A 12952-nucleotide genomic window follows, 5' to 3' on the forward strand; every position below is an offset into this window, starting at 1 on the left:
ACTGCACCGGGCAGATGGCAGACAATGAACACAATTGCATTTTACCGATGGCAATTTGAATGCACAGAGCTACCGTGAGGAGCTCCTGAGGCCCATTGTCGTGCCATTCATCCGCTGCCATCACCTCATGTTTCAGCATGATAATGCATGGCCCGATGTGGCAAGGATGTATACACAATTCCTGAAAGCTAAAAATGTCCCAGTTCTTCCATGGCCTGCATACTTACCAGATATGTTACCCATTGATCATGTTTGGGATGCTCTGGATCGACATGTACGACAGAGTGTTTCAGTTCCCGACAATATCCAGTAACTTCGCACAGCCATTGAAAAGGAGGGTGACAACATTGCACAGGCCACAATCAACAGCCTGATCAACTCTATGCAAAGGAGAGGTGTCATGCTGAATGAGGCAAATGGTGGTCACACAAGTTAGTGACTGCTTTTCTGATCTGCTATCTGTAACCAACAGATATATATCTGTATTACCAGTCAAGTGTAATCCATAGATTAGGGCCTCATTTACAGTGGGGAGAACAAGTATTTGATACACTGCCGATTTTGAAGGTTTTCCTACTTACAAAGCATGTAGAGGTCTGTAATTTTTTATCATAGGTACACTTCAACTGTGAGAGACGGAATCTAAAACAAAAATCCAGAAAATCACATTGTATGATTTTTAAGTAATTAAATTGCATTTTATTGCGTGACATAAGTATTTGATCACCTACCAACCAGTAAGAATTCCGGCTCTCACAGACCTTGTTAGATTTCTTTTAGAAGCCTCCTTTCTGCGCACTCTCATTACCGTTCATTAACTGCACCTGTTTGAAACTTGTTACCTGGTATAATAAAGAACACCTTGGTTTTTTTTCACACACACCTCAATCAAACCAGACTCCCAATCTCTCCACAATGGCCACAGACCAGAGACTGCGGTAGAGGGACATCAGGGATAAAATTGTAAGACCTGCACAAAGTCGATGGGCACAGGACACTAGCAGGCAGCTCTGGTGAGAAGGGCAACAACTGTTGGGCGCAATTATAGAAATGGAAGATTTCAAGCATGAACGTCAAATCACCCTCGTCTGGCTCCATGCAAATCTCACCTCATGGGCAATAATGATTCATAAGGAAGTGAGGGATCAGCCCAGAAACACACGCAGCAGGACTGGTCAATGACCTGAAGAGAGCTGGGCGACAGTCTCCAAAACACCATTAGTAACACCAGCTACGCTTCATGGATAAATCCTGCACGCACGCAAGTCCCCCCTGCTCAAGCAGCGCATGTCCAGGCCGTCTTGAAGTTTGCCAATGACCATCTGGATGATCCAGAGGAGGAATGGGAGAAGGTCATGTGGTCTCGATGAGACAAAATAGAGCTCTTTTGTCTAACAACTCCACTCGCCCGTGTTTGGACGAAGAAGAGGTTGAGCTACAACCCCAAGAACACCCTCCCAACTACGACATGCATGGTGGAAACATAATTTTTGGGATGCTTTTTCGCACAAGGGGACAGGACGAGCTGGCCACCGTATTGAGGAGGGATGATGCGCCATGTATCGCAGATCTGGCCAAAAAACCTCCTTCTCCTCCGTAAGAGCATTGAAGATGGGTCGTGGCTGGATTCTTCCGAGCATGACAACGACCCGAAACACACAGCCAGGGCATACGTAAGGATGTGGCATCTAAGAGCATCTCAAGTCCCTGGGTGGCCTACGCTCAGTCTCCAGAACCTGACCCATAGAAAAATCTTATGGAGGGAGAGCATAACGTCCATAATGCGCACACCGACAGCCCCAGAACCTGGAAGGACATGGATTAGAAGGCATCATGTATGGAGGTAGAGGGTGATTCCACTATCAGAATGCTGCTGCAGTTGTGCAAACCCTGGGCAAGAACTACAGGAAAACGTATAGATCCTTTTGTTATTGCAAACAAGTTCGTACCAAATATTAATTCTGCGTTTCTGATGTATCAAATACTTATGTCCGCAATAAAAATTGCATATTAATTACTTAAAAACATACAATGTATTTTCTGGATTTTTGTTTTAGATTCCGTCTCTCACAGTTGAATGTACTATGATTAAAATTACAGACCTCTACATGCTTTGTAAAGTAGGAAAACCTTCAAAATCGCAGGTACACAATACTTGTTTCTCTCCCCAGTCTGTATATATCTTTCAATTTAATGATTTCCTTATATGAACTGTAACTCAGTAAAATCTTTGAAAACGCATGTTGCGTTTATATTTGTAATTYCCCAAAACAGGCCATTGGAAACAGGCCATTAAACCTTTGCACTCATGAGAATTGGCCTATATGGTTGGAGCTAAAGTGAAATGTTTCTTACAGAAGAAATATGAAAAGCATATACCTAACTATGGTCGCAATTGAAAGGGAACAGTTTTGAGACAATGGGTGAGGACACAACCAAAAGGTGAGGACACAACCGTTCACCTGACACAAGACTAAATCCAAACATTACACTGTTGATTTTATGTGTATTTTACATTTACTGTACTTTTYGGTCCATTTGTTGATAACCAAATCTTAAAATACTCTGGATACATTCAGTAACATGATAAGCATATTCCTGTAAAATGTGGTGTTGGTGCAACGTAAGACAAAAAAATGGACAATGGTTTGAGTGAGGAGACTTACTGGAGTCTCCAAGTGACCACACACCTCTCCAAAGTGTGCACATTTCCTAAGCAATATCAATGCACTTTTTATGACTCAAAGAAGAGACTTCAAATATAAGGTGCTTTTTTTGCGCTCTCCTTGCTGTGTCGTTGAGGAGCTAGAACAAAGCACACTTGTAGTTGTTTTGTTTGGAACACAGCCCTGCATCCCCGCCCTCACACAATTACTGTTCTTGTTTACGCAATCMAAAAAAACGGTCCATTATAGATCACAATCTGGGTCAGTCGGGCATCATTTGAAAGCCTGACCTATTGACAACATAACTAGCCAAGTTATAAAATACGATATTACAGTGTTAGGCTTTCACAATGCAATGTTCGGTGTGCATAGGAAGGAGTCATGCAGGAGTGCATTCAGGTGTGTGTGCCGTGTCAAATTTTCTCCACAATAGACAAACACAAGTTAATTCAGTTCAGAACAAACCCAGGGTATGACGCCAAAGTCACCCTGTAACTGTTCGTCAAACATAGTGTTCACAAATGTTGACACTGTATATTACACGGGTTGTATGATATGGAAGGGAAGTGCAAATGTGAAGTGCACATTTGGACTCACACGTGTTTGGATTGCTTTTATGACATCAACGCGGTATTTATTGTAATCCTCAACGTTTCATCTTTCAAAATACACCGAGTCGTCGTATTTTACAGCATTTCCCTCACTCAGACAACAAAACGTTTGCTAAAGTTGCCCAATCAGCAGGAGGGATGGGGGAACTTCTTGTCGCACAAGGTGCTCAAGTTCAGAGCGTCTGTCAGTCAAAACCCCCACACAGCTGTGAAACGCAGAGCCAGAGCTCTGAYGTCATGTATAAGCATGTTACTGTACAGCCACTGCGTTCCAATTCAGGCGTTTATCAGTGCCAAAATCTGCCATTTTCAACTTGGTTACAGGTATGAGTGTAAAGAGTCAGTAGAGAAGCTGATAATAGGCACTGCAACCCCACATGACGGCTGTTATGTCTGCGTAGGATAAGACACTGATACCTTCAACACCAAACTATAGAAAATGATAGCATTATCACTGTGTGACTGAGCTGCTTTCTCAGTGTGARTTTAGTCGTAACAATAAATAAAAGCTTGACTTCTCCTCTCACTCTTTTCCCCCTCTCTTGCTCTCTCAGGTAGATGGCTCCTTCGAGGAGATGATGAGAGTGTGACGTCTCACAGGTACTCCAGGTACTCAGTGTGTGAATAGGTCAGGGTATGTGTGTGTGTGTATGGTTCAATACAACACCACAGATGATCAGTTGTTCAACAGTTTAGTTGAGCGGCAGCTGTTCATATCATGTACCTCCCCTCCCTGTAACCCAAGCCAGGAGAGGAAAGTCATCATCTGATCCTGCTTTGTGAGCTCTGGAACCAGACACTCCTCTCCTCTATTATTCAGAGGCTCACTGAGGGGGGGTGCACTGTGCTCCACCACGCTCCAAAGTCAAACACTCTCTTTCCCCTCAGTCTTCTCTCCTCTCCTGTCCTCTCTACTCATCTCGTCTCTCCTCTCTACTCGTCTCCTCTCCTGTCCTCTCTACTCTCCTCTCTACTCGTCTCCTCTCCTCTCTACTCAGCTCTCCTCCTCTCTCTTGTCCTCTCACCTCTCTACTCGTCTCCTCTCTGTCCTCTCTACTCATCTCTTCTCTCCTCTCTACTCGTCTCCTCCTCTCTCATCTCTCCTCCTTCTCTCCTCTCTGTCTCTCTCCTCTCTAACTCGTCTCCTCTCCTCTCTTGTCCTCTCTACTCATCTCTTCTCTCCTCTCTTGTCTCTCTCCTCTCTACCCGTCTCCTCTCTTAGTCCTCTCTACTCATCTCTTCTCTCCTCTCTACTCGTCTCCTCTCTCACTCGTCTCCTCTCCTCTCTTGTCCTCTCTACTCATCTCTTCTCTCCTCTCTACTCATCTCTTCTCTCCTCGTCTCCTTTCTTGTCCTCTCTACTCATCTCTCCTCTCTACTCGTCTCCTCTCTTGTGCTCTCTACTTATCTCTTGTCCTCTCTCCTCTCTACTCGTCTCCTCTCCTCTCTTGTCCTCTCTACTCGTCTCCTCTCCTCTCTCCTCCTCTCTCATCTCCTCTCTTGTTCCTCTCTCCTCATCTCTTCTCTCCTCTCTACCCGTCTCCTCTATTGTCCTCTCTACTCATCTCTCCTCTCTACTCGTCTCCTCTCCTCTCTTGTCCTCTCTACTCATCTCTTCTCTCCTCTCTTGTCCAGAGATCCTCTCTCCACTCTACCCGTCTCCTCTCTTGTCCTCTCTACTCGTCTCCTCTCTACTCATCTCTCTACTCGTCTCCTCTCTACTTATCTCTCCTCTCTACCTCGTCTCCTCTCCTCTCTTGTCCTCTCTACTCATCTCTTCTCTCCTCTCTACTCGTCTCCTCGCATGTCCTCTCTACTCATATCTTCTCTCCTCTCGACTCCTCTCCTCTCATCTCTCCTCTCTACTTGTCTCCTCTCCTCTCTTGTCTCTACTCATCTCTTCTCTCCTCGTCTCCTCTCTTCTCTTCTCTTGTCCTCTCTACTCATCTCTTCTCTTCTCTCCTCGTCTCCTCTCCTCTCATCTCTTCTCTCTCCTCTACTCTTCTCTCCTCTCTACTCGTCTCCTCTCTTGTCCTCTCTACTCATCTCTCCTCTCTACTCGTCTCCTCTTGTCCTCTCTACTCATCTCTTCTCTCCTCTCTACTCGTCTCCTCGCATGTCCTCTCTACTCATCTCTTCTCTCCTCTCCTCTCTACTCATCTCTCCTCTCCTCTCTTGTCCTCTCTACTCATTCTCCTCTCTTGTCCTCTCTATCTCATCTCTTCTCTCCTCGTCTCCTCTCTTCTCTGTCCTCTCTACTCGTCTCCTCTCCTCTCTACTCTTCTCTCCTCTCTACTCGTCTCCTCTCTTGTGTCCTCTCTACTCATCTCTTCTCTTCTCTCCACTCGTCACATTTCCTCTCTTATCTCTCTTCTCTCCTCTCTTGTCCTCTCTACTCATCTCCTCTCTCCTCGTCTCCTCTCCTGTCCTCTCTACACTCTCTTCTCTCCTCATCTCTCCTCACTCTCTCTCTGTCCTCTCTACTCATCTCTTCTCTCCTCTCTACTCGTCTCCTCTCTTGTCCTTTCTACTCATCTCTTCTCTCCCTCTCTACTCGTCTCCTCTCTACTCATCTCTTCTCTCCTCTCTACTCGTCTCCTCTCTTGTCCACTCTACTCATCTCCTCTCTCCTGTCTCCTCTCCTGTCCTCTCTACCATCTCTTCTCGCTCATCATCCTCTCTTGTCCTCTCTACTCATTCTCTTCTCTCCCTCACCTCCTCTCCTCTCTTCTCTCCTCTCTACTCGTCTCCTCTCTTGTCCTCTCTACTCATCTCTTCTCTCCTCTCCACTCGTCTCATTTCCTCTATTATACTCTCTACTCATCTCTTGTCCTCTCTCCTCTTCTACTCGTCTCCTCTCCTCTCTACTCGTCTCCTTCTCTTGTCCTCTCTACTCATCTCTTGTCCTCTCTCCTCTCTACTCGTCTCCTCTTCCTCTCTTGTCCTCTCTACTCATCTAATCTCTCTCCTCTCTACTCGTCTCCTCGCATGTCCTCTCTACTCATCTCTTCTCTCCTCTCTCTACTCATCTCTCCTCTCCTCTCTTGTCCTCTCTACTCATCTCTCCTCTCTTGTCCTCTCTACTCATCTCTCCTCTCTACTCGTCTCCTCTCTACTCATCTCTTCTCTTCTCTCCACTCGTCTCATTTTCTCTCTTATCCTCTCTACTCATCTCTTCTCTCCTCTCTTGTCCTCTCTCCTCGTCTCCTCTCCTGTCCCTCTCCTCTCTCTCCTCTCTTGTCCTCTCTACTCATCTCTTCTCTCCTCTCTACTCGTCTCCTCATTCTCCTTGTCTCCTCTCCTGTCCTCTCACTACTTTCATCTGCTCTCTCCTCATCTCTCCTCTCTTGTCCTCTCTACTCATCTCTTTCTCTCCTCTCTACTCGTCTCCTCTCTTGTCCTTTTACTCATCTCTTTCTCTCCTCTCTACTCATCTCTTCTCTCCTCTCTACTCGTCTCCTCTCTTGTCCTCTCTACTCATCTCTCTCTCCTCGTCTCCTCCGTCCTCTTTTTCGCCTCCTCTCTTGTCCTCCTACTCATCTCTCTACCCTCTCTCTCGTCCTTATCTCTCACTCCCCTCTTATCTCTTCTCTCCTCTCTACTCATCTCCTCTCATCTCTTCTCTCCTCGTCTCCTCATCTCTTCTCTCCTCTCTACTCGTCTCCTCTCTTGTCCGCTCTACTCATCTCCTCTCTCCTCGTCTCCTCTCCTGTCCTCTCTACTCATCTATCCTCTCTTGTCCTCTCTACTCATCTCTCTACTCGTCTCCTCTCTTCTCTTGTCCTCTCTACTCATCTCTCCTTTCTACTCATCTCCTCTCTTCCCATCTCTTCTCTACTTGTCCCCTCTCTTCTCCTCTCTACTCATCTCTTCTCTCCTCTCTACTCGTCTCCCCTCCTCTCTTGTCCTCTTCTCCCACTACCCAGAGACTAGGGGCAAGAAATAAAGCAGCGCCTCTCTTTCTGTACCTCCCTTTCTTTCTCTCTACTCCTTTCCTGTCCTCTTTTCCTATCCCTATCTCCCTCCCTTCATCCTTCTCTCTTCCCTTCACCCCGTTACTGTGGAGGAAACTTCAAAGCAGCTCTGAAGTCAGTGGGAAAGAAGAGAGAGAGAGGGGATCCCAAGAGGACACACACACACAGCACCCAGAGCTGTCCAAAGGCGCAGTGTGCCCTTTCCTCTCGCTGCAGAGTAGTAACTCAGTGACAGCTTCAAACAGAGCCAACCCTCTAAGAGTGCCTGTGTGCGTGTGTGTTTGTGCATGCGTGCGCCTGTGTGCCTGTTTGTGTGTGTGTGTGTGTGTGTTTGTGCATGCGTGCGTGTGAAAAGCTCTGCATTTTCATCCTCCAGTTTTTGTCATGACTGTGTGTTCGCTTCAATAATGCCGTTTCATCTGATCCTCTCATCAAAAACACTGGCCTTCCCTGCTCTAATATCTAGGTAGCGTCCCAAACGGCACCCTATTATAGACTTGTGCATTGCACTACTTTTGACCAGGGCCCATAGGGAATAGGGCTCATTATGCAGGGAAGAGGGTGCCATTTGGGACGTAGCACTACTATASTGCAGAGAAGCCTGTTAGCCCTGTAGGGGAGTAATGCTTTTATAATTCATCCAAATGATGAATAACAACGCCAACATTTAATTGAGTAATAAGAAATCTAAGGGAAAAAAAGAGAATACATCAGTCTTGATTTAACAACTACGAGCCTGCAGAGGACACAATATATTAGTAGAAGACTCAGTTAAAAAAATGTATCTGGCTGGTTTAATTATTAAATTAAAAAATTTGGGCCCTTGATCTAAATTGCATGTAATGTTTTTTGCTGCTTGATGAGAGAATCTAAGCCGTGACGGTCTCTGGTCAAAGGATATGGAAAAAAAGTATTGTTCTGGATGTAAAGGAATATCTAGATCACACACTTTTATGCTGACCTCGCTCACATACCTCAGGTAGCCAGCATACACGAACGCACACGGACACACACACACAAGCTATCTAAGTAAATAAAGGAAACAGCACACCAGAATGGTAGCGTATCTTAAAGGGGCAATCCGCAGTTTAAACAATGACAAAGCGTTGCTGTAAGAAGCTGAGGGACGGGGCCGGAGAAATGTAACCACTCATCAAATTCATAGGCAGAGCTATGGATGCAAGAACTGACCTTCCATGATATCAACGTTATAGTTTTAACCATGTTTTGAGGCTATACAGTGTTTGTTAATAATGACTTTGTTTACAAACATTGGCGTAAAAAAGCTTATATTTTGGGTTCTGATGGGGTACAGCCGTTGAACTAAGCTCACGAGGCAGTTAGAGAAAGTTAAAGAATCAATGGGTACATATTATACATTTGATGTAGCAACTGCAGATTGCCCCTTTAAAGCCTCTATCAGATGTGAATAATATAAAGAGCCAAGGTCTAGTTTTGTAGACGAGTCATCTGGTGGGGTAATGCAAGCCTTCTCCAGTAGCATCTGCTGTAGAGGGATACATGGGAACTACTGTACAGGCAGAGGGACTCTAAAAGGAAGAGGAAGCATACGTTCTCCCATCTGTGAGGAACATTGGGTCCATGACTAGGTCTCCAGTAGCGCAGACAGGCAGATGAGCACGCAAACAAGCACACACACATGCACATACACGTGTGCCAGATCTCTTTCGCACGCACGCACGCACGCACGCACGCACACACACACACACAGGCCAGATCGCACTCACATTCACAAACACGCAGAATGACATTAAGAGACAGACGAAGACAGAGAATGAACTGTGTGCGTGATTGCGTGGAGGGGGATAAGATCAAAATATGTATGTGTTATAACAAGGAAACAGAGGTGTGCTAATTTGGCCACCAGAACTGTATGTCGAGTCCCTGGGCGTATAATGGGGCAGGCAGACAGGAAAGACTAGGGGCTTGTCTCTATGTGATCATTCATATTACACTCTGTAGTTTGTCTACTGAAGAGGCTATACAATACAGTTTGCAATCCTTTGCATCATTATAACCCAAATAGAAAGCCTCCTTTGATAGTACAGATCTTGAAGGTGACATCCTGGATCAAACAACATGTGGTAGTCACACATCACTGCCCTCGCCATACATCTATGACCAAGTCCAGGTCTATTGAACTGTCAGGGGCTTTACATACAAACAGCTAAATGTATATGACCTATTACCATTAGTGCCMGACATTGTCTCTCACCCCTCCTGTCCTCTGTTCTCCACACATGCACACACACACGCGCATATGCCCGCACACACACATGCCCACTCGCACAAACACGCACAAACACGCACACACACACACACACCAGCCCAATGCTGCCTGGTGGTTCAAGGGGGTTGAAGGAGAACMGTTTCTGGCTGCGTTCTCCATGCTGCTCAGAGATAAGAGCACCATTTGGAAGGAATCGCCGTCTTTAAATAAGGAAGCGTTAACCCGCCACCCGCTGTGCTCTAACATTCAGAGTTCGGATTTAAAAACAAGGCGGTGGATGTGGGGCGACATGTGCAGGCCGTGATCATTTGCTGCTTGGAAAAGATCTTTGTCGAAGAAGCCTTGTTTGTAGTTTGAGGATACACACACCCCTTCCCTGGATCCCTCTCCCCCCTCCACCTCCACTCTCGTCCTCCCCGCACCCCATAACTGACACAGCTCCCTCTCCCTGCTACAACCTTCATCTCCCCCTCCCTTCCTCCCCCTCCCAGCTGTGCTGGGTGTCCTTCATAAGAAAGAGGGATGAGGGAAGTAGGACAGGAGGAGGAGGAGGAGTAGCGTGTGTCTGCTGGGGGATGAAGCACTGGGGAGGGAGGGAGGCACTGACTGACAGAGCCTGGATGTGAAGAAAGAGAAGAGCAGGAGTAGTTAGACTCACAGAGAGAGAGAGAGAGGGGTAGCAGACAGGGGGAAATGTCACTGCTCGTCAAACAACCAAGTTAATAGAACAGCAGACAGATGGTAAATGTAGATAAAAAGAGACAACGAAAGAGAGCAGGAGAAAGAGAGCGATATAGAGTACAGGAGAGATTTCTGCTGAGAGTAGTTGTTCGGTGACCGGCTTCAACGGCTAGTCCAACTAGGCGACTAGGGATCTCTATTGGCCAGACTACAACTTTCCTTTCTTTGTCACCTTGCGTGTGAACAACAAGCAGCCAGCAGCTAGCTTCATCTTAATGCAATCTGATCTAATCCTTTTTATCAGCCTATTGGGCTAGACTGGACTAGCTGGCTGACTAGCTGACCGCCCCAGGGTTGCTGAGGTGAGGGCTAAACAAACACACACAAACACACTAACAGCGACGTTGGATGAGACCTATCAGCAAGACGACAACCGCAAAAGCAACGCCACGTGACAAACAACTGCTACACCGTATTTGACAACCGATATGACAAAAAAAACGACACCGTATGACGGCGGCATCTTCTGTACAACCAGTTCATCAGACGTGAAACAAGGAAAAGTTGTATATTGGTTAGGATGACACCAACTCTCTGCTTGTCTTTCAATGCTGTCATGATGTGTATATTTCGATATTGTAAATGTGTCTACCTCCACGCGGAAGTAAGCCAGACAGACCCACTGCTAAACAAGCGCAAACTGCATCAGGAACCACGGGGATATGGGAGCAATTTCAAATCAAATCCCATTTGTATTGGTCACATACACATATTTAGCGGGTGTAGCAAAATGCTTGCAGACATTTACCCACTGAGTTGAGTTTAGCCTACTGAACTGAGTTGGATTCCTGTATCCATGGATGCCGGTCAATTTCAGTATGTACTGTACCATTATTATGTATTGGGGAACAATCAAGGACATTCATCACAATCAGGACTCTGACTATGATAGTGAGAAATGCAACATTGAAGATTATGTATAACTAAGGGTTTGGGGGAGGGAGTCAAGCATAGGATGAAACATACTCCATTGAATTCACTGTCAAGTGAGATGAATAACAGTAAGTAATTATAAAACACATCTCCTCCAAGCATACCCAAGGAACTTTGTCATCACCCACTCATATCAATGTGGCTCATTATTCGAGACAAAAATGATTATGAACAACCACAGACAATTCACTGAACGGTAAACAGTAAACATCTCTACTCATGAACCTGCGAATTAAAGACGTAGCAGGCAACATTTTAGCTCCGGAAATAAATACAAAAAACAGGGACATCTGCAGAGCACGGATCAGTGTGATTAACAACAATAACGGTCTTTCTTTGTACATGGACAGTTCTTGAACGTAGAAGTTAGCCGGTACCATAGCAAAATAGATTGTCGTGTTTATCTGATGCAAACACAGAAGTAATTGTCAAATAAAAACGGCGAAGTTAATCTGTTTATTTAATCCAGCCTGCGTATGCTAACGGGGCTCGAGCTACCGTTCATTCTTCACTGATGCGTGAACAGCCTGCTGTCGCGAGCTTGCCAACTTCATCCTCTTCTATGAATAAGCACGGTTTTACGTGATGTTTCTTACCTTGTTCTTCTCTCTCTCGTGAATAACGGAGTTGTTGGACGGCTGACGGCGGTGATGGTTTATGTATTTCGGACACCGTGTGACGTTTAGCGGTGCTGTCCTCTTGTGAAGGTTCTGTTCGTGGTCCTGGATTCCAAAGTTCGAGCTGACTGTTATCCTGCCTGGTGCTGAAGTGGACAGCACTAAGAAGTGGCAAAGCAGTATTGTAAAAACACAGCGCTCCACGCCCACAATAATGCACAGTAACCTCTACCGGATGGGAGGGAACATTGCATCTATGAACAACGCAGGATGACGTCTGAGAAAAATAGCCTACCAAATCCTGGACATGGAAGAGTAATATTTAGTGGACGTGTACGCTCGGATAGCGCCATCTAGCGCGACTTTTTTGACTACAAGCACATGCTGGTTGATTGTAGAGAGTACAAAATAATACCATCAGGACTACGTTTACATGCACAAAATAATACCGTTATTGTGAATCTAGGATTTTTGGGGGAAAGTCCAATTGATTCCGAACTCACTTCCTTGTAGATTAATAACAAGCAACATTTGGTCGCGGGCAGCCCCACCTTGTGGGCAAAAGGTTTTATAACGAATTTCATCCAATTCTACACATGCCTTACGCCATGTTCACATGATATGAATATCTGCAGTGGTATAAAGTACTTAAGTAAAAATACTTTAAAATACTACTTAAGTATTTTTTGGTGGTATCTGTACTTTACTTCACTATTTATATATTTTTTTACTTCACTACATTCCTGAAGAAAATAATGTACTTTTTACTCCTTACATTTTCCCTGACACCCAAAATACTTGTCACATGTTTAATGCTTAGCAGGACAGGAAAATGGTCCAATTCACAAACTTATCAAGAGAACATCCCTGGTCATTCCTGACCTGACAGACTCACGAAACACACATGCTTTGTTTGTCAATTATGTCCAATTGTTGGAGATAGCCCCTGGCTATCCCTACATAAAATAAATAAAATGGTGCTTTCTGGTTTCCTTAACATAAAGAATTTGAAATGATATATACTTTTACTTTTGATACTTAAGTATATTTGAGCAATTACATTTACTATTGATAGCCTACTTACAGTGCATTCGGAAAGTATTCAGACCTCTTGACTTTTTCAACATTTTGTTACGTTACAGCCTTATTCTAAAATTGA

The 12952-nt window shown here is 45.2% G+C and overlaps 1 protein-coding gene across 1 annotated transcript in view; it reads right to left on the reverse strand.

Annotated features, from left to right (window-relative positions):
• Positions 1-11953, reverse strand: part of srrm3 (serine/arginine repetitive matrix 3) — a 159293-nt gene extending 147340 nt beyond the window's left edge. Inside the window, exon 1 of the mRNA XM_070449254.1 lies at positions 11773-11953. The gene's annotated coding sequence lies outside the window, so the exon portion shown is untranslated. The remainder of the gene's footprint in view (positions 1-11772) is intronic.
• Between the last annotated feature and the right edge of the window lie 999 nt (positions 11954-12952).

The sequence above is a fragment of the Salvelinus sp. IW2-2015 genome, linkage group LG20, assembly GCF_002910315.2.
Source record: "Salvelinus sp. IW2-2015 linkage group LG20, ASM291031v2, whole genome shotgun sequence".
Lineage (NCBI taxonomy): Eukaryota > Metazoa > Chordata > Actinopteri > Salmoniformes > Salmonidae > Salvelinus > Salvelinus sp. IW2-2015.